This window comes from Miscanthus floridulus, chromosome 11, assembly GCF_019320115.1.
Source record: "Miscanthus floridulus cultivar M001 chromosome 11, ASM1932011v1, whole genome shotgun sequence".
Taxonomy (NCBI): domain Eukaryota; kingdom Viridiplantae; phylum Streptophyta; class Magnoliopsida; order Poales; family Poaceae; genus Miscanthus; species Miscanthus floridulus.
Window position 1 is genome coordinate 88,246,325 of NC_089590.1, and position 23,828 is coordinate 88,270,152.

Below are 23,828 nucleotides of genomic sequence, written 5' to 3' on the forward strand. Positions count from 1 at the left end.
GTAAACTACAAAGTTTCATAACTTTTCGAGATCTACACTTTTAGTTTAGTAAGTTTTTTCATCCGAGGTCGTTTACAAAATTTGAATTTTAAAATTTTGAAATTCAAACGCAGTTTTGCATGACAAGATGTTTTCAAATCAAAAAGTTGTCAACTACAATGTTTCATAACTTTTCGAGATCTATAAAGTTTATTTTGGTTGTTTTTTCATCCGAGGTCGTTTGAAAAGTTCGAATTTTAAAATTTTGAAATTCAAATGCAGTTTTGCATGACAAGATGTTTTCAAATCAAAAAGTTGCCAACTACAATGTTTCATAACTTTTCGATATCTACAGAGTTTATTTTGGTTGTTCTAACATTGTTCACAAATCTTATATATCTCTCTTGTAGTTTCATAAACTACAAGAGAGAGATGTTAGATTTGTGAACAAATTTACTTTCACTTTGTCATATGAAGAAAAGACCAAAACAAACATTGTACATCTTGATGAGTTATACAACTTTGTACTTGAAAACCTTTTCATTTGAATTAATTTACTACTTCAAAATATGCTTTGAAATTTTCTTTGCCGAGTGTCAAAAAAAATAACACTCGGCAAAGAAGCTCTTTGCCGAGTGTCAAAAAAAAAACGCTCGGCAAAGAGCCTCTTTGCCGAGTGTTAAAAAAACACTCGGCAAAGAAGTTTTTTTTGTCAAGTGTAAATTGCATGTTTGAGGCCCTAAACGAATTCAAATAAAAAAATTGTAAACTACAAAGTTTCATAACTTTTCGAGATCTACACTTTTAGTTTAGGAAGTTTTTCCATCCGAGGTCGTTTATAAAATTTGAATTTTAAAATTTTGAAATTCAAACGCAGTTTTGCATGACAAGATGATTTCAAATCAAAAAGTTGTCAATTACAAAGTTTCATAACTTTTCGAGATCTACAAAGTTTATTTTGGTTGTTTGATCATCTGTTCATCCGACATGGTCGTTCTAACATTGTTCACAAATCTTATATATCTCTCTTGTAGTTTCATAAACTACAAGAGAGATATGTTAGATTTGTGAACAAATTTACTTTCACTTTGTCATATGAAGAAAAGACCAAAATAAACATTGTACATCTTGATAAGTTATACAACTTTGTAGTTGAAAACTTTTTCATTTGAATTAATTTACTGCTTCAAAATATGCTTTGAAATTTTCTTTGCCGAATGTCAAAAAAAAAATAACACTCGGCAAAGAAGCTCTTTGCCGAGTGTCAAAAACAAAAAACACCCGGCAAAGAGCCTCTTTGCCAAGTGTAAAAAAAAACACTCGGCAAAAACGGCTTTGCCGAGTGCCCGAAAAAGAACACTCGACAAACCACCTGACACTCGGCAGAGAGCCGATCTCCGGTAGTGAACCCAGCATAAGTCTTTGCAACTTGACAGTAGGATGCCGTGGAAGTTGATATAAGTCTTGAGTAGTACGTACACGACACGAGCAAATTACGCACGCGCGTGATGTAGTCATGCTTTAGGAAAGTCCATGATTAGCGATACACGTGTGTAAACCGCAACATTTTGTCAAACATTAATTGCAGGAGTATTCATGTATTCGCTTGCAGTAGCTCGTCAAGACCTAGACGGATTTGTTAGAAACACTAGTCCATGATCCATGAACTAGCTAGTGCTTCTAGAGGTACGGACGAGTATATTCAAAATAATAAATAAATATAAAGCCCATAGCTAAAATTGCCTATATTCTAACACGGTCTATACATGGACCTAAGTGCAAAGCAACCAGCCCATATGTGCTCTCACATAAGCGGCAGCTGGCTCCATAAGTCCACACACAGGCCAGCGCCACGGTGGATAGATGTATAACTTAAAAAGTTTATAGTCCCGAATCACTTTCATAGTTGATGGACCTAATAAATGAAACATGGGAAAAAATTAATAGATCATTAATGTATTTAACTTTTTATTAATTTTTTTAATCTCCCAGTAGATTTTAACAGAAAAAAATGGAACGTGATGGGCACTTGTCTCTGCGCTATCCCGCTGCCCTTGCCGAGACCGCCTGCAAGCCACCCGCAGCGCCGACACCACTGCTGCTCGCCTAATCCTCCACAACCACCTCTCTTAAAGACTATCAATCACCGTTGACTCCTTCTAAACTTTGTGTCAGTCACACTAGCAAGTGGGGTTGGGAAGACCATGTGATACTCGCTGGGCTCTCGCTACAAAACTGTGATGCATGTTATCTGTATGTAACCTGCAATCAGAAGTGTTCTGATGAGGATTGGAAAAGAGTATACTACAGTGGAGGCCAAGCAGCTATGACTATGTTGACATCATTTCGATCATTTGAGTTTGTATTCATAGCACACTTGATGCAAGAAATATTTGGTTATACCGAGGACTTGAGTAGGGCTTTGCAAAAGAAAGATCAAGATCTTATGAATGCTATGGAGCTTGTTGATCTTACAAAGTTTCATTTGCAGTGCTTGCGGGAAGAGGAAGGATGGAATGATTTTCTTCAGAGGGTCACTTCTTTTTGTGTGAAGTATAAGATTAAAGTTGTTGACATGGAGGGTCCTTATTATCCTGTTGGGAGACCTAAAAGAGGGTCCTATAGTGGCGCAATGAACTATCACCGCGTCCATGTTGACATGTTTGTGAGCGTCGTTGATAGGCAACTTCGACAACTCGTTTAGATTGCAAGTTTTTTCACTCTCTCTCCATCACATCAAATCTTTGGACACATGCATGGAGTATTAAATGTAGATAAAAAATAACTAATTACAAAGTTTGATTGTAAATTACGAGACGAATCTTTTGAGCCTAGTTAGACCATGATTGGACAATAATTGTCAAATACAAACGAAGGTGCTACAGTACCAAATACTGATTCCTAACCTTAATCTAAACCAGGCGCAATTCACGAGTTCAAATTTTTTCACAAAAAACGCTAAAGCAGCCTACCAGCCTACTACACCAGGCCTAGGGTGGAGACCCACACCAACAACACCAGCCAGATTGCCTGCCAGCTCACCCACGAGACTTCTCATCATTAAATAAAAAAAAGAAAAATTCATCCCAACACGCTTTCACTCTCCTCCACTCGTTTCGGCAGGAGGCCACCAGTAGCAGCAGCCGCATGCCCGCATCCTCCACTACCGCACAAGCCCTGCACCGGAAAAAAAACAAAGAAATCGACAACACCTTCCCTCATCCTCACGCGCAGGCGCCCTCTCCTCATCCACTCCTTTCCTTTGCCGCTTGGCATCCTCCGCCCAAGCCTCCCTCACCGGCCCTGTTCAGTCTCTATCCGGAGCTCCCAACCCTTCCCAAATCGAGCCTCGTCTCTCCAGATCTGGTTCCCTCGTTCCTCTTCTAGTCTTCCTCTTACAGCTCTTGTCCTCGTTTCGGCATGTCTGGTGGCGGCAGGTGCCCGAGGCGTCACCGGTGGAACCACCGCCGATGGAGCCGCCGCCGGCATGAGGGTGGCGCCAAGATATGTGACGATGATGATGATGTGGAGTGTGTCACGAAGCTAGCCGACGTTGAGATCCAAAGTGACGCCAAAGACTCGATCTCTGTGCGCGACCGCCGTATAGGATGGGGTCGCCTGCGCGTCAACGCTCAAGGCATCCTGTATGTGCTCGACTCCGAGGATGAAGACTCTGGCATGGTACCTGTCGTAAGACTTATCCTAGCTATTGAATTTGTTGTTCTTATAAATCTGTACGACATTCTTTGGTTATGTCTAGTTTAATACTCTTTTTGCAATCATTTAACAGTATAATGTCATGCCCAATTTAGTTTTTGCGTGTTGTTCCTGTGCGTGCAGCGAACAATGCAGAGCGAAAAAAGTCGATGCTGCTTCTCCTTAAGCTGCAGCGAACACTCACTTTGTATCTCTGTATGCAAACTATACCGAACTTGTCAATATGATTAATATTGGGAGAACCATCATAGTCAATTGATGTGGTGGACCGTCAAAGTTGAGACATGCAGCCTGTGCTCTTCCTCTACTCCAATTACTGCAATGAGGCGAGGCACAATATTTAGTTCAAGTTTGATTTTAGTTGGAAATAGGTAATTCGAACTGAGCTTGTTTTACTGCTGTCCAGATGCAATGAAGAGAAAAAGAATCACCTTTATGATGTTCTTGTTCTCCCTCAGAACCAACAACATTGAGATCAATGACATGCAAACCAAGGCGTTCATTGTGATCAAGATGTACGGGCTGACCTTGGAGACGGGCTTCATCTTCATAAAGTTGATCCTCCTCGAGATGAGCGATTTCACCTTCTTGCTCATACACAGGGTTTTCATTGAGATCAGGTAAGAGGTGTCCATGTTGATCTTGGAGGTGGGCTTCATCTTCATAAAGTTGATCTTGCTGGAGACTCATGATTTCATCTTCTCGCTCATACGGATGTTGTTCATTGAGATCAAGTAGGACCTCTCCATGAGGATCTGAAAGAGTGTTTAGATCTATGGGCATGGCTGATGATGGAAATGACTTCCAGGCTGATGGAGTGGATGGTCTCGTGTGTCCTGCACTTATATGAGGGAAGGAGGGTTGTGGCACAGGCGGGAAATCCCCTGGCGCGGTGGTTCAAATTTTGCATTCCCCGCGGTTGATTCTGAGCCGCAAACTGTGGGCAAGCTTTCTGTAATGACACGTGTAATGGCCGTGTCTCTAGAGTGTTCTCCAAAACTTTGGGAATGTTACACGTGTAATACCTCTCCTCAGGTACTGGCTGCAATTGCTACTGCCAGATTTTTATTGTTTGCAATGATTACAAATATGTCAAATCAGTTCATAGGGGTATTCTAGTCATTTTCTATGTTGCATTGGTATCTGTGTCTAGTCCTCCGATTACATTTTTTATAGGGATGGAGGGAGTAAAGATCAAACCAAGTTTTTATTATTTCTATCTAGAAAATAAAAACCACTTTTATAACCTGTCACAGTTGAAGGATGTTCGTTACCCTTTTTCGTAGTTTAAAATTGAAAAATCGAATTTACGTGTAACTTAGAGGTTAAAAATATATATATTCTACCATTTGAATCAGGACCACGAAAATGGGATAAGAAGAAACACATGGCGGTCCTTCTAGCAGCTGGATCAATACTGGGCGCCATCGCTCTCCTCTCCTTAGGTTTTCTTTGCTGTGAGGGCGGCTCGTATAAGACGTATGACGTCCATACTATCATTGTTCCTTTCTCCTTACATTTTTATCTAAATATTTACTAAGAACGAATTTAGGAGAAATTGTTGCAAGATTGTATCTGACACAAAAAAAATTGATTAATTAGGTCGGAACTTGATAATACAAATTGCAGAGGCAGTACAAACCACCCATAGCCCCCCTGTTGGTCCCATTGCTCTGGCCATCGTCACGAGCGCAACAAGAAATTTCTCCAGGCGGAATGTGGTCGGTGAAGGTACTTTTGGCATCGTATATGAGGTCCGGTTTATCTCCAACAGATGACAAAGTTTATTATTACTTCTTTACGGTCACAAATAAAATCTTATTTTTGTTCGAAGTCACCTTTTTTTAAAACTTTGATCATTAATATATAAAATTTTGGCGAAATTTGGTATAGGACACCACTCTTTCGTGAAATTGCCGTAGGACACTGTACTTTTTTTTCTTTGCTTAGGTACACTGGGCGATGTCCTACAACAAAGAAATTAGGGCTTGTTTGGTAGGGCTCCTTCCCGTCTCCAGCTCCGGCTCCTCTGGAGTCCAGAGGAGCCCTGCCAAACGTTTCGCCGAAGGAGCCGTTTTTGAGAGAAAAACAGAGGAGCCAGAGCTGTTTTGGAGGAGCCCTGCCAAACACCCCTTTAGTATCACACAACAAAGAAAAAAAAATTCCAGCGTCCCACAACCAATTTCACATAAGTGGAGTGTCCCATAGCAAAATAATACAATAATATTGACATTGCTAGGTTTGTTGTAAAAATTATTTCATAACATATAACTCTTTTCATATAAGACAATATGTATTTTTATGGATATTCTAGTCAATGTTAAAGAAAATTGACTTAGGATAGATTTAGATAAATTATATATGTGATATGATGAAAATTGGTCATGACTGACAGATTCTAAAACTAGGCTTGTAGTTTGCTGTCTCTGATTCTCTGTTAGTCAGTGGTGATCCACAGATTCAGATTTTGCTGTCAAAATATTATGACGGTTTTCGTTGCAGCTAAAGGAGGAGTAGCTGCTCCAGCTGCACGCAGCTTTTCCAATCTCTGCTAATCACTGTAACAACAGCCTATAATAACAGTTTTTTGGTGCAGCTGAACCCCCGCTATGTTGGGTGTACTTTAGCTACACACTTTTGAGGCATGTTTGGTTGGTTGGCCAGCTTATTTGGGCCAGGCAACACCTTCTAGCTCCAAGCCCGCTAGACAATTTTCCGACTGTCCAAACCAGACATGTTAAAATTTCGAGTTAATTATTTTTTTAGACAAAATATCAGGATGGTTCTTGTGCTAGAACTTCGGTTGCTAGGAAAATGAAAATTTTTGAGACAATGGATTTTAATTGCTAATCACTGAACTGAACAGTGGTAATGTAAGCCAGGTGGGGAAGCTCTCCCCACCATAGGTTCTCTTTTCAAAAAAGAAAAAAAGAAAAGAGAGAGTATAACTCCGGTGTGTGAAAATCCATTCCCCTGCAGGGCAAGCAGCTCCCTGATGCTGGAGCTACAGGGACTCGGACGATAATCGGCACACCGTAAGCAGTAACAATGTCACTGATGATTCTCCTTACTTTCTTACTGTCTCTGTAAACTCACGCTGTCTTCATGAATACTCCTATGTCGGTCTTACGAAGTGGCTACATGGCTCCGGAGTATGTTCAGAGCGAAGGTGGCGAGACGACGCTGAAATGCGACGTCTACAGCTTCGGCGTCACGTTGCTGGAGACTTTGGCTGGCCGGAGGAACTGGGAGAGGCAAAGCCTCGTTTCAGAAGTAAGCAGACTGAACTTCTGCTGGTAGCCTTTCACTCTACTCATTTTCTCTGCAAATAAGTCCTGCTATCTGGGAACTGATCTGAAGAAAAATGCAGGCCTGGAGGCTGTGCGACGAACGCAGCATTACGGCGCTCCTTGACTCCGAGGTTGCACCGGCGCCTGCCAAGCCCGAGCTTCGTCAGCTAGGCAGGTGCATCCATGTCGGGCTCCTTTGCGTCCAGGAAAAGCCGGGCGATCGGCCATCCATGTCCGAGGTTGTGGAGATGCTGAGCAGCTTGTTGAGCCCAGGGTGCCCATGGTCGGCAGTAGGATTCTGGAGTCAGATGCAGATGCAGCAGACCTCTCGAGGCCGACAGTGTACGAGACAATGGGCCAGACTCGAACATAAGGGGCATATGCTGCTGCTAGTATTATTTCATTATTTGCACTCTTGCAGATTACAGTACGTGCTAGTATATTATTATACTTGTACGCTGACGTATGTGTTGTTAGTGCTGAATGTCGACACGTGGACATTGGTCCATGAAGCCCACATAGACATAGGTCGTGTAGCAGATTGCAGAATGGGCCGGCCCTGTACATAACATGGTTTTCAGTGCTTGCCATCCGCAGCTAATAGTGCCACCTCGGCTGCCCAAGCTGATGGACGCCAGCTTAAAAGTTCAGCTCAGGAGCCCACAGCACGACCTTACTTGAACAGGATCTGTTCTATAGGATCGTACCGTTGCATCCTTGACTAATAAGGAGGCAAGCACTTAAGCCTGGTTGATGAGTCATGACCTGTGGGCCAGAGCGTGATTAATGGCCAGGATTTGCTTTAATCCAGAGCTGTAGAGGATCGTTTCCAGTCAGGTGCAGAGCTTGGCTGGGATGGCTCATGGGTTGTCTGACAGGCCTTTTTGTTTTTTGGCTTCCCAACTCTTCAGTATACACGTTTGGATACATTTCATTTCATTACAAGTACTGAGCAACCTGCATAGCTATTGCTGCTTCGATGATTCCAATTTACACTCAAGATCGTCCTTCCATGCTTCCATTTTTACATTCAAGATAGTCCAGATGATAGAGATTATCTGACTTCAGTCCCTGCTCAACTCAAAAACTGTTAAAGCTTATCCTTCCATTTTCTTATCATTGTGCGTTCACTCGATTTCTTCCTCTTCCAATTCCAGATTTCTTGGTGACAACTGACAAATAGTCAACAGAACAGACTTCCTCGATGAGTTTCACTAGGCTTAGTTCAGATTTTGGCTTATCTCCTCATTTTCTACGTTTTCTTGGTAAACTAGCCTTCATCTCATCTCATCTCCCTCCACGGTCCAGTCTTCGTTTTCTGCAGCAGTTTTCCTCTGATGTTGTTGTTCTGGACAGACGGATGGAGACTTCAACTAATTGGACCGGATGCTATTGCCATCGTGCCATTCTTCTGGCCTGGTCTGCAACTGCACTGCTTTCGTCTAGGTCGGTCCACGCTGTCTTCCCGCTATTATATTTTCTGAATTGCTGTGCCAAGCAACACGGTACTGGAAAGGAAATTTCCTGAAAGACCGGCTGACATTTTTGGCTAATTTGGGTTATGCTGAAATGTTGTGAGAGGAAAACACTGTGCCATAGCTGAAAAATAGCTCAAGCGAACAGAGCCAAATTATTGCGAATTCTTCAACCGTGGTTCTGTACGGTACCACCACTCCACCTACACTTTTCCATTAGCCTGCGCCAATGACACGTGGGACCTAGGCTTTTACGTCATTGACTTGTGTAGTTGGTGAAGATTGGCTCTTCAGTGGCGGTATGCATGAAAATTCAGTTTTCTTAGCACATAGGATCAGGGTTTCAGGCCTCATGCATGGAACCTTGAGCATCTTCTGGATTGGATGAACAGATAAATAAATAGCTAAATAGGATATCTGATAAAACCATTCATTTAGGCCTGGACACTGTGGGTCGACCGCAGCGTCACGGCCCTCCTCGGCTCCTCGATCCGGCGGTTGCACCGGCGCCTGCCACTGCCAAGCCCGAGCTTGCCCAACTGCGCAGGTGCATTCAGGTCGGGCTCCTCTGCGTCCAGGAAAAGCCTGACGAGAGGCCCGCCATGTCCGCGGTTGTCGAGATGCTAGGCAGCTCCTGCTCGGAGCTTGCCGAGCCCACGGTGCCGATGGTCGTCAGCAATGGAGCCTTGGCTACGCTCCTGGAGGCCGATCTCTCCAGGCCCACGGTGTACGAGACAGTTGACTTTAGATGAGAGACCACGCACTCGATCTGCATTGCCCATTGCTGCTTATGACAGTTGTTCATACTTCGTACTGTAAATTTACACTGATTGTCTGATTGTGATTGTTAGCAGTAATATTTTTGGCTTGTTTGGCCTAAAAGACATGGTACTACTCCGATCTAGCACTTTGGGAACATGGAGGATGAAAGATTGAGCTCTGTGAAGGGTGAACTACAACCGTCTAGGAATGAGTTGAGCTTATCTTATCTTACCTTTTTTTTTTTTCTCAGGTGAGGTGGTATCAAGCCATCAACAGAGGTAAAGCTCATGCAGCCTCGATGGGCTTGATCTGAACTCTGAAAGCCCACACATACAACCAGCGGCCCAGTGACCAATATGCTGTCCACTTCCATCCATTAGTACCACCTCGGCTACTCAAGTACGCGGAAGCTAGCTTAAAAGTTCAGTTCTGAAACCTTGCAGCACGACCTTACTTGAACAGGATCTGTTCTATAGGATCGTATCGCTGCATCCTTGACTAATAAGGAGGCAAGCACGTAAGCGGCCAGAGCGTGATTAATGGCCAGGATTAGCTGTAATCCAGTGCTGTAGAGGATCGTTTCCAGCCAGGTGCAAGCTTGGCTAGGATGGGCTCATGGGTTGTCTGACAGGCCTTTTTTATTTTTGGCTTCCCAACTCTTCAGTATACACTTTTGGATGCATTTCATTTCATTACAAGTACTGAGCAACCTGCATAGCTATTGCTGCTTCGATGATTCCAATTCCATGCTTCCATTTTTACATTCAAGATAGTCCAGATGATAGAGATTATCTGACTTCAGTCCCTGCTCAACTCAAAAACTGTTAAAGCTTATCCTTGACTAATAAGGAGGCAAGCACTTAAGTCTGGTTGATGAGTCATGACCTATGGGCTAGAGCCTGATGATTAACGGTTAGGATTAGCCCTGATGCTAGTAGAGGATCGTTCCTTGCAAGGTTCACCTGGCTGGGGACGGGGTGGCCCATTTGTCTGACAGGCTCTTCTTTGTTTTTTTGCTGTGCTGCATTTGAAGGCAATCTTGTGCAAAATATTACTTCCAGCAGCTGTCCATTGCTCTCGACTTAAAACAGTTGTCTTCTTGCTGACCATTGCTCTCGACTTAGCTTTAGTTTCACCCCAAAATCCAAAAAGTTGCTACAGTACCTGTCACATCGAATGTTTGCGGCCCATGTATGGAGCATTAAATGTAGACGAAAAGAAAAACTAATTGCACAGTTTGGTGGGAAATTGCGAGACGAACGTTTTAAGCCTAATTAGTCAATGTTTGGACACTATTTACCAAATAAAAACGAAGATGCTACAGTAGCCCTAAAATCCAAATTTCGCGAATGGCTTAAAAGAGGCGGATCTCTTGCTCGGTTTTGCCATTATTAATAGATCAAGCTTTTCTTTTTGTTTTTACTGTGCCGCATTCAAGGTAATTCCTGTCAACAGCTGTCTTTTTGCTCCACATTGATTTCTTGCTCGTTTTTGTCATTCATACAGCAAGGAAGTTTTCCTTTTGCTCTGCTGCAGCCAGCATTTGAAGGAAATTTGAACAAAAAAAAATTCCTGACGAGGCTCCCCCCGCGTCGTCTCCCCGAGGCGACTCGGGAGCGACACTCACCGCCGCCGCACTCGGCTCCCCACCAGCGAGCCCCCTCGGACGCCGCCACTGCTCACCGACGAGTGGTGGCAGCGGCCTTCGGTGCTGCTCAACAAGGCAGACGATGGGACCGGCGTGGTGGCGTACCCGTGCCCTACGAGGCCAGATCCGGTGCCTGCATCCATGGATCCAGCGGCGATGGCGTGGCAGAGCTTGGAAGGTCGGCTCCCTTCGAGGCGGGCCCTGCTGCTAGCGCCGGCGGTGACGGCGATGGCGTGGCGGAGCTTGGAAGGCCGGCGGCAAGCACGAAGCTCCGCATCCGGGTTCTCTGGGCCCGGATCCAGTGGAGGCGTGGCGCACTCGGTTGGACGCGTGCTGCGCTGCGCCGTGCTCCTGGCGGCGGGCATGTAGTTCAAGCTGCACGGAGCTTCGAAGGCCGGCGGGATCCGGTGCCCTTTGCCCCGGATCTGGCGCGTGGGGGCCGAGCGGGCGCGGTGGCCGGCGGCCATACTGGCGGCCAGCAGGCAGCTGGTGGGCGCACTAGGGCACGTATCCGGTGGCCTCTGCCCCGGATCTGGCGCGTGGCGGTCGGCGCGCGGCGCGTTAGCGACAGGGCGGACGGAGGCCCCCGAGGGCGCCCGCCTGTGCAGCGCCGGGGCGTCTAACTCTGGCTCCCTGTCCCTGCGCGCACAGTAACGCCGGTGCGGCGTGCAAAGGGCAGTCCCGCGCGTGGCCGGCACTGTCTGCGGGCGGGCGGGCGGTTCGATACGCGGCTCGAAGGCGCGCTGCTCCGCCACGGTGTGTTCCCAGCGACAGAGGCCGGGCTCGGGGACCCCGCGTGGGTGACGCCTGCGCGGCCGCGGGGCTGGCGCTGGTGCGCTTCAACAAGAACATGTTCATCGAGCCAGTTCTCATGGGCCCCGCCGTCGGCGCGATGGTGGCGTCCGTGTCCTTGTCGGGCTCTGGCGGCGCCGCTGCGCGCGCTCAACGGCCTGGTGGACGCCATGCAGAGACTGCTGATGGACGAGCTCCACGCGCTGTGCGCGTCCGCGCTCCGCGCCGGGTACTGCGGGCGCAAGGAGGTGGTGGATGCGCTCCTTGCCGGGGAAAAAATTGCATGCATACTGTATGCATGCTGCAGATAAGGAGGGTATGCACTGGAGCAGCATGCATACTGTATGCAGGCAATTTTTTTCCCCTTGCCGAGGGCCTCGTCAAGCACCTCCTCTGCCTGAGACGACGGGCTATAGTTCACGGGTTTGGGGAGCTTAGGCGAAAGCCATGCACGACCCTGTCTGTGCGACTGACGGCGACGCCCTCCGGCATCGTTTACCTCCTTGGAGGCGTCGATGTGTTGGCTGCTCAACCCATGACTGTAGTATTGTCCCTCTCCTCCTGGTGAAAACCTAGGTCTAGTTATATGGAGCCGGTGGTGGTGGCGTCAACGACGTCGTGTCCCTCTTGAGGGCGCCACTGTGGAGGGGCACCCGCTATCGCGATGGCCAATTCGCGCTTGCTGCATCCTCTAAGTAGGTTCCAGGACGCAAGCCCTTATGGGCTTGGTGCTCTATTCATCGATGGTGGCGTCCATCTCCTTCTTGAAGGCATCGATGCAAGCATACCCGCTTCCGTGCGCGCCCCCACGCGCCCTTGTGCTCTCCTCGGTTGCTCTCCTCCCCATCTTGTTATTGGTATGGCTACCTTCCTACCCCTTGACCTCTGCAAACACTACTTGTTGTGTGGTGCTCGCCATCAACGGCTTGCTCTGTCGTTCTTTACATCACTTGAGTGCTTCGCCTCATCATATGTTGGGTGGCGGGGACCTTGATCTCCTCTCTGGATCTACTCGTTCTCCTCCTAGCGACCCTCCTCCTTTGAGGCTTCCTTCCCCCAAATGGCGTTGGTGGGCGTTGGTTGGAGCTCAGATGCGGTCTTACGCGATGCTACTCACGGCTGCCGCCTATTGGCTCCGACTCAATGCCTTGCAGCTTCCTGGCTGCCGTCTGTCGGATCCCACTCAATACCTTATAGCTGCATGTGATGTGGAGCTCTTCGGAGTATGCCTTTGGTGGTGGCATATGTTAGCAAGTTGTGCTTGCAGTCGCTTCGGCTAGTAGGCGGACTTGGTAGCTAAATCATATTGTGTTTGTGGTTGTTCTGTTAAGTGTTGTATTCCCTCTCTCCTTAGTCCTTATCATGTACCTCTTGGAACTTTGTATTGGGACTGGCGCCATGCCCTTTCACCTTCCGGCTAGTCCGGCATCTGTGGAATGAATTTCAGATGGGGAGGCCTTTCTCCCCCCGGTGTTGACCTAAAAAAAAAATTCCTGACGACAGCTGCTTGCTCAACATTGTTCTCAATTTAAAAGGGGCAAATCTCTTGCTCGTTTTTACCATTAATAGAGCAAAACTTTTGCTACACTTTGTTTGCCGTAAGTTGCTTCTTCATTTCTGACTGTATGCGTTGTTGAGAAATGGTGATTCTTGCTACTTGATCTGCACAAAGTTCACAGTTGTTCATCCTTCATACTACAGCCGTATTCAGAGTATGTCTGCAGTCTGCATTCTGCAGTGCAAGTCTCAGTATCTACCAACTGCAATGCAAAAGGCATACTGTTTACTTGGCCTACATCAGTGAGCATCAACAACAGCTGACCAGGACAGCTGCCAGCGGACGGTGCTGAACTCCAGGTCTCCTACATGCCTGTGTTAGAATTAGATTAGAAACCTGCATGCCTTCGGTCGCCACTTGCTGGCACGGGATCCATGGAGAAATCCATGTGGGCCGCGGCCCAAGACAGAATGCTAATAATCTACAGCTCTGTGAACTAAACCCTGACGAAACACTAGCAAACATGGCGCCACCTCAGAAGTGCAGACAACTATCAGCCAGCTTATAATGCTGATCCTTGGCACTTGCAGCACGACCTTATCTGAAAAAGAATCTGTTCTATAGGATCGTACCGCAGCCTCCTTGACAGATAAGGAATGACCGGCTTAGCTTGCCTGGGGTTGGCCCACAGGTTGTCTGACAGGCTCACGTTTTTTTTTTTGCTTCTCTTTTGAATCTTTTTTGCAAGTGATTAGTGATTGTGGCAACTGGCATGTGTATGCTCATCGATAAATACCATGATTACTGCGCATAAGAGTATAAGACAGCATATCGCTGCATTTTGCTAATGACACGTATATTGCCCTGAAAATTCCACTACTATCCCAGTGGCCAGTGGGCCAGTGCCCAGCTTAACTAGAGGCTTCATCGGCGGACACCTAACTGAACACACGGACACAGCTTACCCATCCACTTAGCCGCAGACTGTTCCTGAAACTGAAAGCCTCCTTCCTGACGCTTTTTGCGACGAAATGAGTAGTGTGCATGGCCGGTGTGGCGGTGTTGCAGCGGGGACAGAGGCTGATGGAGCCATATGTCTCGCTGCAAGCAAGAGGCTTTCGGTGGTAGCCCAGCACGTACTCATCCCCCGATCGACGGATCCTTTTCGTGATCTATCTACTAGTCCCAAAAGCCGCCGTGTGCACATGGCAAGGATGGCGCACAGCCCCGGGCCAACTCGCCGTGTCTCCTGCTGGAGGATTCCTCTGACACCGGCCATGGCTTGGCTCCACACACACACATCCTTTGCAAGTCTCAAACCCAACTGGATGCAAGATGCAGCACGGTCGCCTCTGAAACAAGACTGGAGGCAGTAGGATCTTATGAGCAGCCCTTTGACTATCTGAGATGAATGATTGCCATAAAGAGCGTCCGGTTGGATCCATATGTACAGTTCTTCAGACCTACTGTACAGCAGCAGCTAATAGTAACGTGATCACTCCCTGAAGTCCTGCCAATGCATGCATGGCCATGGCCCGCCTGGTTGGTAGATGCGCGTGTTAGTTTGCACGACAGGCTCCATGTTCTGTCTTCTGTTCTCCAAGTTTCATGTCGCTGGAAAATGGCGGCAACACGGTTCAGGTCAAGGAGCAATTGGCGGCCAAGGACGTAAACCTCTCTCTCGCTCGCTCTTCTGACTTTTGCTTTCATTCACGTACAGTACAGCTCTGAAGTCTGAACATTAATGCGCCAATCTTGGAGCTGCTCGGATACTGAGCGGTGCGTTGCTTCTCCTTTTGTCAACCGGCACTTATGATCCAGCTCCACAGAAACGCACGGATTCGAAATTTCGAATCAAACATGATCGCACCTGGCATCATTCGAAGAGGAATGAATGAGTGATGTCGAAACCTCCAACAGCTGCCCTATGAAAATTGCACGAAAAGTCGCTCTACTCGAACTCGACTGTGTAGGATCGGAACTGGTACGATAAAAGGAGACGGCAGCTGCACAGTCGTTAGAAACCTGTCTCAGATGTTCATATCGTCCAGTCACTATGTGCCTAATACTAAGGCTCTGCAGCTTGCACCAGCATGGTCTCCACCTGACCACCTCCGTCCAGTCCTCCACTGCATTTGCCGGGGACGACGGGCGATGCTGCACCTGCAAGGGAGTCAGCCGTCAGGGACTACGCGGCTTACGTAATGGGCGCGTCAGCGTGGAAGAAGGAACGAAAACGAACGCACACGTACAGGAACACTCTGATGCAATCATGCAATGCAATGCAATGCAATGCAATCTAGAGAAGACTAGCTGGCAATTAGGCAAAGCAGGAGCAGGTGGTATAAGTATATCCAAGAGGGCCAAGAAAACCAAAATAAAGGAAAAGGAAAAGGAAAAAGGAAATAGTATATACTAGTATAAAAAGGCAGAGGTCAAAAGGGGTTTGACCCGTGCACCCAGGCTGTGAATGCGATAGACACTGGCCTGCCTGACAGGCCCATCCGGTTCCGGCCCATCTTACCTAACACAGCCACGACGCGCGGCGGGGCCCCCGGCGGTCAGTGACGGACGGCACGAGGAGAATCTGTGGGCCTCTGGGCTGGCGTCAGAGCCCACCTGAAACCCGATGACCTGTTGGCATGTGCAGTTTGGGGTCCATGAGTGTTGACCGCCATGTCGATCGGTTCCCTTTTTTTTTTCGCCCAGATGGAGAGAGGTTTAATTTTCAGCCGGTTCACACTCGCAACGTCAGTAAAGCCAAAGCAGGCAGCGAAACAGTTTCGGCAACCACAGAAAACACAAGGAATTGAAAATCAGCAAGAGTAACCACAGCCATACGTACTCTTGCTGGACTATTTTTCGGTTACACGAGCATTATCTGACGCTCGCAGCCGCATGCGTGTTTTTTTTGGGTGAGTTTGGCATGTGTTGTCGTCCACGTAGGATACGAGCGTGCATATCGATGTGCTGTAGGAGTACCACACGCAGACTGGACTGTGGATTATGGGTTTAGTAAAAGCAGACATCTGTACCATGAAGCCAAGGCAGATTCGCAGTGTATTAAAAAGCAGAGACTCTTGTTCCCAAGTGTGTTCCAAGTGTTAATTAGTAATATGAGTGTTAGCGTTCTAGTAATAAGTAAGCGGCACAGACGCATGTGAGTAGATTCTGAAACGCTGTGCGGTTGACCTCTTGGTTGGACGGATCGCGCACGCACCTAAGCTGCCCCTGGATCACTCTGGATTGCATGTTAGGCCGGCACACACGTACATTACATACACACTCATCAGATCAGACAGACACACTCTCGTCGCACTGTCATCATTCGCCGAATCATTTGTTTATTTATTAATCACAACCTTTTTATTTATGCGCTGACAACACGAGACAACGGCGGCGACGACGACAAGGGACACGCAACGCAACCACCGCTAGGGTCTAGCGGGAGGCAGGCCTAGCGGGAGGCCAAGCTAGCCCGGCAGCTGTCGGGGAGAAAGCTAGATCAACGCTACGGCCCACTGTACGAGCCGATGGAGCAAAAGCCAGAGCACGCTTTGACCCATTGCGACCCCGGTACAGGAAGACAACTGTTAGAAAAAATAATGGCCCCGACCACAACCAGCAGGTCGTCGCCCCCGTGCCGTGTCAACGCCCAGCCTAACCGTGGCGAAAGCAGGTCGCACCCCTGCATTGCGCGACGCGTCGTCCGATCATCCGTCGCGTAGCTAGAAGCTAGCAGCTAGCATGATCGATCGATGATTCCGGTGCCCGCCAGAGGCAGCCGACACGTCAAACACGGCCGCCCGTCCGATCTGCGCGTGCCTTCCCCCCTGCCCTGCCCGTCCATCGTCCTAACCCCTCTCCGAAACGCGACGCGCGATGCAATCGGGCGCGGGTCAACGTCGCCGGTCGGCATCGCTCTTGGGCGCGCGCGCGTCGTCGTCCCCTCCGTTCGGTTCGGTGCACCGTGTCCGTGCGTGCACGTGTTACACAGCACGGGCGGGGCGGAATGAACCCCTCTCTCATGCGCGCCCGTGACCCGTCCTCCAGCCTCTTCGCTCGTTGATTTCAGCCAGGATTTATCGACCATAATATAATGTTTTTTTTCACAGTAAACCAGCAACGGCACCAGCCGAACTCATCGGCGCAGCCCACAAACCACTCGTCCGGCGCCCGCCGCTGCCTGGCTGCCTCAAGTGCCGCGCGCACTAGCGAGGTGTACGGTGAACCTAGTACACAGCTGACTGCCCGTGGGCGTGCAGTGCCGTGCGCCCGCGCGCACCGTGTGCGTGTTCCGCACAGCTAGAGCGCCACCAACCGCAAAGCCGGGCCTGGATTGTTCTCTCTGCCGCACGGCGGGTCGAGTCGGATCGGATATTCCGGATGGGGTCGTTGCGTCGATGGCGGTGCCCTCGGCGGCACGGCACGGCTGGGCGCGCGGACGCGTTGCCGTCCACGGCGACGACTCCACCACCACCGAGTTTTAGCTCTTCTTTCCCGTGACCGCACCGTGTGGCTAGCTTCTGAGCACGACCGCCGACTACATTACGTGTTAGTGTGTGTGTGTATAGTAGGAGTACAATGTTAGTGGCTCAGATGACAGACGTGGAGATAAATTACTGCCGAATGAAGGAAGATAACACTTTGTTTAGTCTGCTCGATAGTAGATGGAGAAAGGTAGCAATTGATTGCACGCGATCGACTGATAAGCACAATGAGGCAGGCTGATTATTACCCGATCCATCCAGGTGCGTGCGGTGCAGGCTAATAATAATGTAGGCTCCCGTTTGGCATAGCTCAATTTAACTAGTAAAACTGTTTTTTTAAAACAACTTAATGAACAACTTTCTAGGTGAAGCTGATGAACTGTTTTGAAAAAACTGTTGGGCAAAACAGCTTCACCAACTGCTTTATGTATGGATGAGAGAGAAATGAGGAAGATAGCTGGTATAAGATACATTTTTTAGCTTCATTCTAACTCATGTTTCTACGAGAGGGAGAGAAAAATAGTTTCACTCATAAAGTTATTTTAAAAATAAATATTTAATAAATAAAACAGCTCACGTCAAACAGGCCCGTAATCCACCAACAGTCCACCAGCCCACTGCGGTGCTACTAGGCCAATCCCGTGACGCCGTGACGAAATAAAGGTCGTCGAGTATCTCTACCTCTGCCACGACAGGAAGAATTGTTTGCTCAAGCAGGCAGAGGCAGCATAAGTAAAAGCTTAGTATTACACTAGTGCAAGTTGCTCACCATCATCGTGTCCGATCGATTCGAGGGAATTCCTTGTGACCGTGAGCCACTGAAAAAGTTTAGTAGACTGTTTCAATTTTTTTTATTCTCTATACCACTGTCATTAGATTGGGCTCTAACGGTGTTAAACTGCAGGCGTGAAAAGTCAAAAATACCTTTAAGTCTAAATATGTTATTAAATTTTTTAATATTTTAACAACTTCAAATGAAAAAACTCAAAATTAGAAAGTTGTAAATCTCGTCGAGATCTATAATTTTCATATAAAAATTATCTTAATTTAATACCGTAAAAAAGATATGTTTTTCTAAGATATATTATTCATATTTTTTTTGCAGAATTAAATGAAGATAATTTTTATATATAAATTATAGATCTCGACGAGATTTACAACTTTCTAGTTTTGAGTTTTTCATTTGAAGTCGTTAAGATGCTCAAAAAATTAATGACATATTTAAACCTAAGGTTATTTTTGAAATCTGACGGCAGTGGTACGGAGGGCAAAAAAAATTAGAGCAGTGACGATAAAGTCCGCTAAACTTTTTAAGTGACTCACGAGAAATTACGATAAAGTCCGCTAAACTTTTTAAGTGACTCACGAGAAATTACGATCTTTTATAATGACTCACATTAAATTCGCTCATTCGATTCAGGCGTGTGCGTGTGTAGCCTGCGTGCTTGCTGCCACCAGGTTTGACCCCTCCGATCCCTGGCCCAACGACGATTATTCTCTCTCTCGCTCTCTCTCTCAAAGCTTTGTCGAGACGTGGCAGCGACGTTAGGACACGGAGACAGAGAGAGAGAGAGAGGAGCAACGCTCTACGACGCAGTGAGAAGAGTAGGAGGAGCGGCAGAGAGCATGCACAGCACAAGCACATCACAGCGCAGCGCAGGCCGACGACGGTGTCCCTGTCCAGGCTTTTGACTCGGCCTACGATGCTTGGGAGTGGAGTGATGCGTGTGTGGTGTGGAACGAAGGCCAGGGATGGGAGTGGGCGGCCGCCTTTTTCCGGGCACGCGTGCCAGGCCCCGGGCCCTCAGCCCGGCCTTTTGACGTGACGCTGACGCCCCTACCTACCTCTTCGTTCGCCGTCGCTCTCCGTCTCTCGGTCGTCGTCTCCGCCCTGCTCATAACTTCGTCCCCTTGCCGAGCTGGCGAGCTTCCTCCCTCGGCTTTCCGCCGTTGCCACAGTAGTCGGTAAGCGCCCTTGTCTCGGGTTCGTTGAGCTGATAAACAGTAACTAAAAATACGGTTGACCGATTTGATGTAAGATGACTGAAAAAATACACACATCACAAACTAAGGTCACGGTCGCCCGCCTAGGACTAGGCCGGCCGCCGTCCCGCGATTCACAGCAGATCTCTTGGCAGGCACGCTGCCGTCGCCGCCCAGCCAAAGGGAATGTACGTACGCCAAAAGATGACATCAGCAGACCCGCAGTCGACACGACACAAACAGGCAACAGCTTCAGCTTACGCTACTCGGGTACTACGTACTCCGTACGTGCTAGCGGCGTGTATTTCCGCTAGAGCTTCCACTCAGTACGCGTACTCGGCCTAGGTTTTTTTCATACGAAGCGACGAAGATATACATGCAAATAATTCTTCCCGCGTGTTGATGACCATGATGCTGCTGCACCTGCACGCTCCAGACTTCGGCCCTGTTCGCTTTGCTGAAAAGCCATGACTGAAAGTACTGTTTCACTGATTTATTGTAAGAGAAAAACACTGTTCGTTCGTTAAAATAGTACGGTTCATAAGACAAGTGAATATAGCCTTTGCTAGACAACAGACACGCGTATGTATCGTGCTGGCAGCTGGACACATTTGGCGATATCGAGAGCGAAAGAGAACAAGAGGAATACCAAATACGTACAGATACACATACACATATACAGTGTTGGTGGTCGCGTCGGCTGGACCAGATCGGAAGGGGGAATATAGATAGATGGAGAAAAATCCAAAAAGAAAAGGGCGACGGATCAACAACCATGCCAAATCATGGGGGTGCCTAACACGCACTACGTAAAAAACGGTTTGTAGCAACAAAATAGTTTTTTAGGGGCGGCTGGTGATAGAGTCGCCCCTACAGTGGCGTGCTCGGGAGCCTCGAGAGCAGCCACCCCTACAAATAGAACAGCAGGGACGACTGGTCATACAAGCCGCCCCTACAAATGGGTCGGATTTGTAGGGGTGGCTCACTCACCAGCCACCCCTGGTATTGATATTTGTAGGGGCGGCTGGCGATTGAGTCGCCATACAAATGCCCGAGTATAAAATCCTCCGATTTGTAGGGGCGGCTCAATCACCTGTCGCCTCTACAAATGACTCTTGTAGGGGCGGCTGGTGATTGAGGCGTCCCTACAAATGTCCGAGTATAAAATACATCCGATTTATAGGGGTGGCTCAATCACCAGTCGCCCCTACATATGACTCTTGTAGGGACGGCTGATGATTGAGCCGCCCCTATAAATGACCTACATATAAAGCAAACTGCAGCATATTCTTCCTCCTTGGGTCACTCACTCCAACCTGTGAAAGAAAGGTGGGGAGGACTTGGGCACCTTCAAAAAATTGCTCTACTAAGAGGGGAGGTTTTGGTCTCAAATCCTTTGGTAGAGAGGTGGTAGACGGTAAGAAAATACTATTTCACACTTTTTTGAAGTTTTAATGGTTGGTTAGTGAGTAATTAGAGTTTTGCTTTTCTTTCTCTTCTATGGTGCTTAAGCTATTTATAAAGCAAATTAGACCCAAGTTTTGAATGTACTAGAGTAAATTAGGGAGGGGAACAAGATCATACCCTTATTTGGTCCATGTTTCTTGATTTTAGTGAACAATTAGTTAGTTTTATGAATATTTCATGTGCATATAGATCTAGATCTAGGGTTTAGTTTTTTAATTAATTTTATTTTTGTAAATTTATGTTTGATGAAATTGGACTAGGGTTTGCATGAAATATATTGGATAAAATATTAATTATTGCTAATTATTATCTTTGAAATTATTTATTATAATCAACAAATATGTATTTTAATTATTTTTGGATAAATAGGCCATTAATTAATTTTCCTCTACCATGGTATGTTTGTATGCTTCATGTAATTATAATTGATTTATATTCATATATATCTGAAGTATATACAATTATTCTCAAGTAATTACTAATTTGATTTATTTTTATATATATCTGAATAAGTAGTCCTTTAATGTTTATTTTGTTGTTGTTGTAAAAGATGGAGTACATGAACTCTTGGATGTATGGTTCGTTAAGGTTCAAGGCAGGTTTCCATGAAGAGGTGGATAAATTTATTGAAGCCGCAAAAAAGCATGCAACGACATTGACAAAGAATAAGAATACAACTATTTGTCCCTGTAAAGATTATAAGAACCGTATGGCATGGACAAATATGACTATCATCATATCATATTTGATTATGCGAGGATTTATTGAGGACTATATAGTGTGGATTCATCATGGTGAAACGGTTATTGTTAACGACGAGGATGAGGAGAAATACGACGATGAAACCCTTGAATCCCTGTCTTAATATTCAGCAGAGCTTGATGCACGAATGGATTTTGAGTTTAGCAATAAACAAGGTGGTTGGGATCGTAACGACGAAGGTGGTGCCAATAATGATGGTGAGCACGTGTCAGGAATGAAGATGATTTAGAGGACATGATTCGAGCCATTGGACCAGAGATTTTACTAAATAGCCCAAAAGGTCTAGAAAATATGAAAAGGGTGATAAAAGCATCGAAGGAGACTATGTATGGTGTTGAAAAGGGTTGTCCAATACATTGGACATTGCTACGTTTTGTGCTTGAGCTACTTATTCTGAAGGCTAAGTACAGCTAGTCAGACTGTAGTTTCAATGATCTATGGCATCTCCTGTCATGGAAGCTGCCACAACCAAACTTAGTTCCCGCCAACACATACCAAGCGAAGAAGGTTATAAGTCCATTGACAATGGGGGTTAAAAAAATCCATGCATGCCCTAACCACTGTATACTTTTTCGTGGTGAAACATTCAAGTCACTAGATAAATGTCCTCTGTGTGGGGCTAGCCGGTACAAGAACAATAACCTTTACGGTGGAAACAAAGCCTCCATGGGGAAAAAGAGGAATAAGAAGGGTACAAAAAATATGGTACAAGAATCTCTGCCCCTAGAGGACACTCTATTAGGCAACGATGCAAAGCAGAGAAGAATTTCTGCCTTGGTAATGTGGTACCTGCCAGTGACCGATCGCTTGAGATGTATCTTCCTAAACCCTAAAGAAGCCGCACTCATGACATGGTGGGATGATGAGCGCAAGGTAGATGATGATAAGATTGCACACCCGACTGATTGTAGGCAGTGGCAAAGGTTCGATGAGAAGCACAAAGAATTCAGTGATGACCTAAGGAATGTATGGTTTGGCTTGAGCACCGATGGAATTAATCCCTTTAATGAGAGGATGAGCGACCATAGCACTTGACCAGTGATCTTGACCATGTACAACATCCCAATGTGGTTGTGTCAGAAGAGAAAGTACCTTCTTCCTCACTATTCTTATTTCTGGCCCTAAACTAATCAGGCATTGATATAGATGTGTTCCTCGAGCCTTTGATGCAAGAAATGAAGAGGCTATGGAGGCATGAGGAGCCTGATGTACGATGCGTTCCAAAAGGAGAACTTCATATATAGAGCAATAATATTTGTTACTACCAATGATTACCGCACGTTGTTTGCTTTGTCTAGACAGATCAAAGGGAAGACAGGATGCTTGGTTTGCTTGGATGGTACTACATAGGTGTACCTAGATGCATCCAATAAGATAGTTTACTTAAGGAACCGATGCTTCTTAAAGACAAGTCATAAGTACCACAGTAAATTGTTCTTTAGATTTTATGATAACACCTCAGAGATTGAACCTCCTCTGGAGAGACGTCATAACGGAGAACACGTGTAGAGAATGGTGAAAACATACATGTCGTCTATGGAAAGAAGAATTCCAGATGGGACAAACAGAGATAGAAGCACACCTCCTATCGAAGGCGTACCTTTCAAGAAATAATCAATCTTCTTTTAGTATCTGCCTTATTGGTCAAACTTAGAGGTCCCCCTATGCAATTGATGCTATGCATGTGTAGAAGAATATCTTTGAGAGTCTCATTACTACCTTGATGGACATAGGCAAGTCAAAGGATGGTTTGAAAGCACGAAAAGACATGGTGTAGCTAAATATGATGCCACAACTTCACTCGATACCTGAGGCTAATGGAAAATATACTCTGCCCGCGACGTGCTTCAACCTAACACCAGACGAGAAGATAGCTATATGCACTTTCCTGAGGGGGGTCAAAGTCCCAACTGGGTTTTCAGCAAATGTGAAGAAACTAGTAGTCGAATGAAGGACTTAGTCAAT

General features: G+C 46.6%; 1 long non-coding RNA gene and 2 other non-coding genes across 3 annotated transcripts; all 3 read left to right on the top strand.

The window, feature by feature from the left end:
• The first annotated feature begins 6,705 nt into the window (after positions 1-6,705).
• On the top strand, positions 6,706-7,202 carry LOC136491534 (uncharacterized). Its single transcript, XR_010768074.1, has 3 exons — positions 6,706-6,731; positions 6,831-6,969; positions 7,067-7,202. It is a non-coding gene; the product is annotated as an uncharacterized lncRNA (long non-coding RNA).
• A 451-nt stretch (positions 7,203-7,653) lies between these two features.
• Positions 7,654-7,867, top strand: LOC136495080 (small nucleolar RNA U3). The gene has a single exon (XR_010768865.1). It is a non-coding gene; the product is annotated as a small nucleolar RNA U3 (small nucleolar RNA).
• A 1,800-nt stretch (positions 7,868-9,667) lies between these two features.
• On the top strand, positions 9,668-9,857 carry LOC136495084 (small nucleolar RNA U3). Its single transcript, XR_010768868.1, has one exon. It is a non-coding gene; the product is annotated as a small nucleolar RNA U3 (small nucleolar RNA).
• The last annotated feature ends 13,971 nt before the right edge of the window (positions 9,858-23,828 follow it).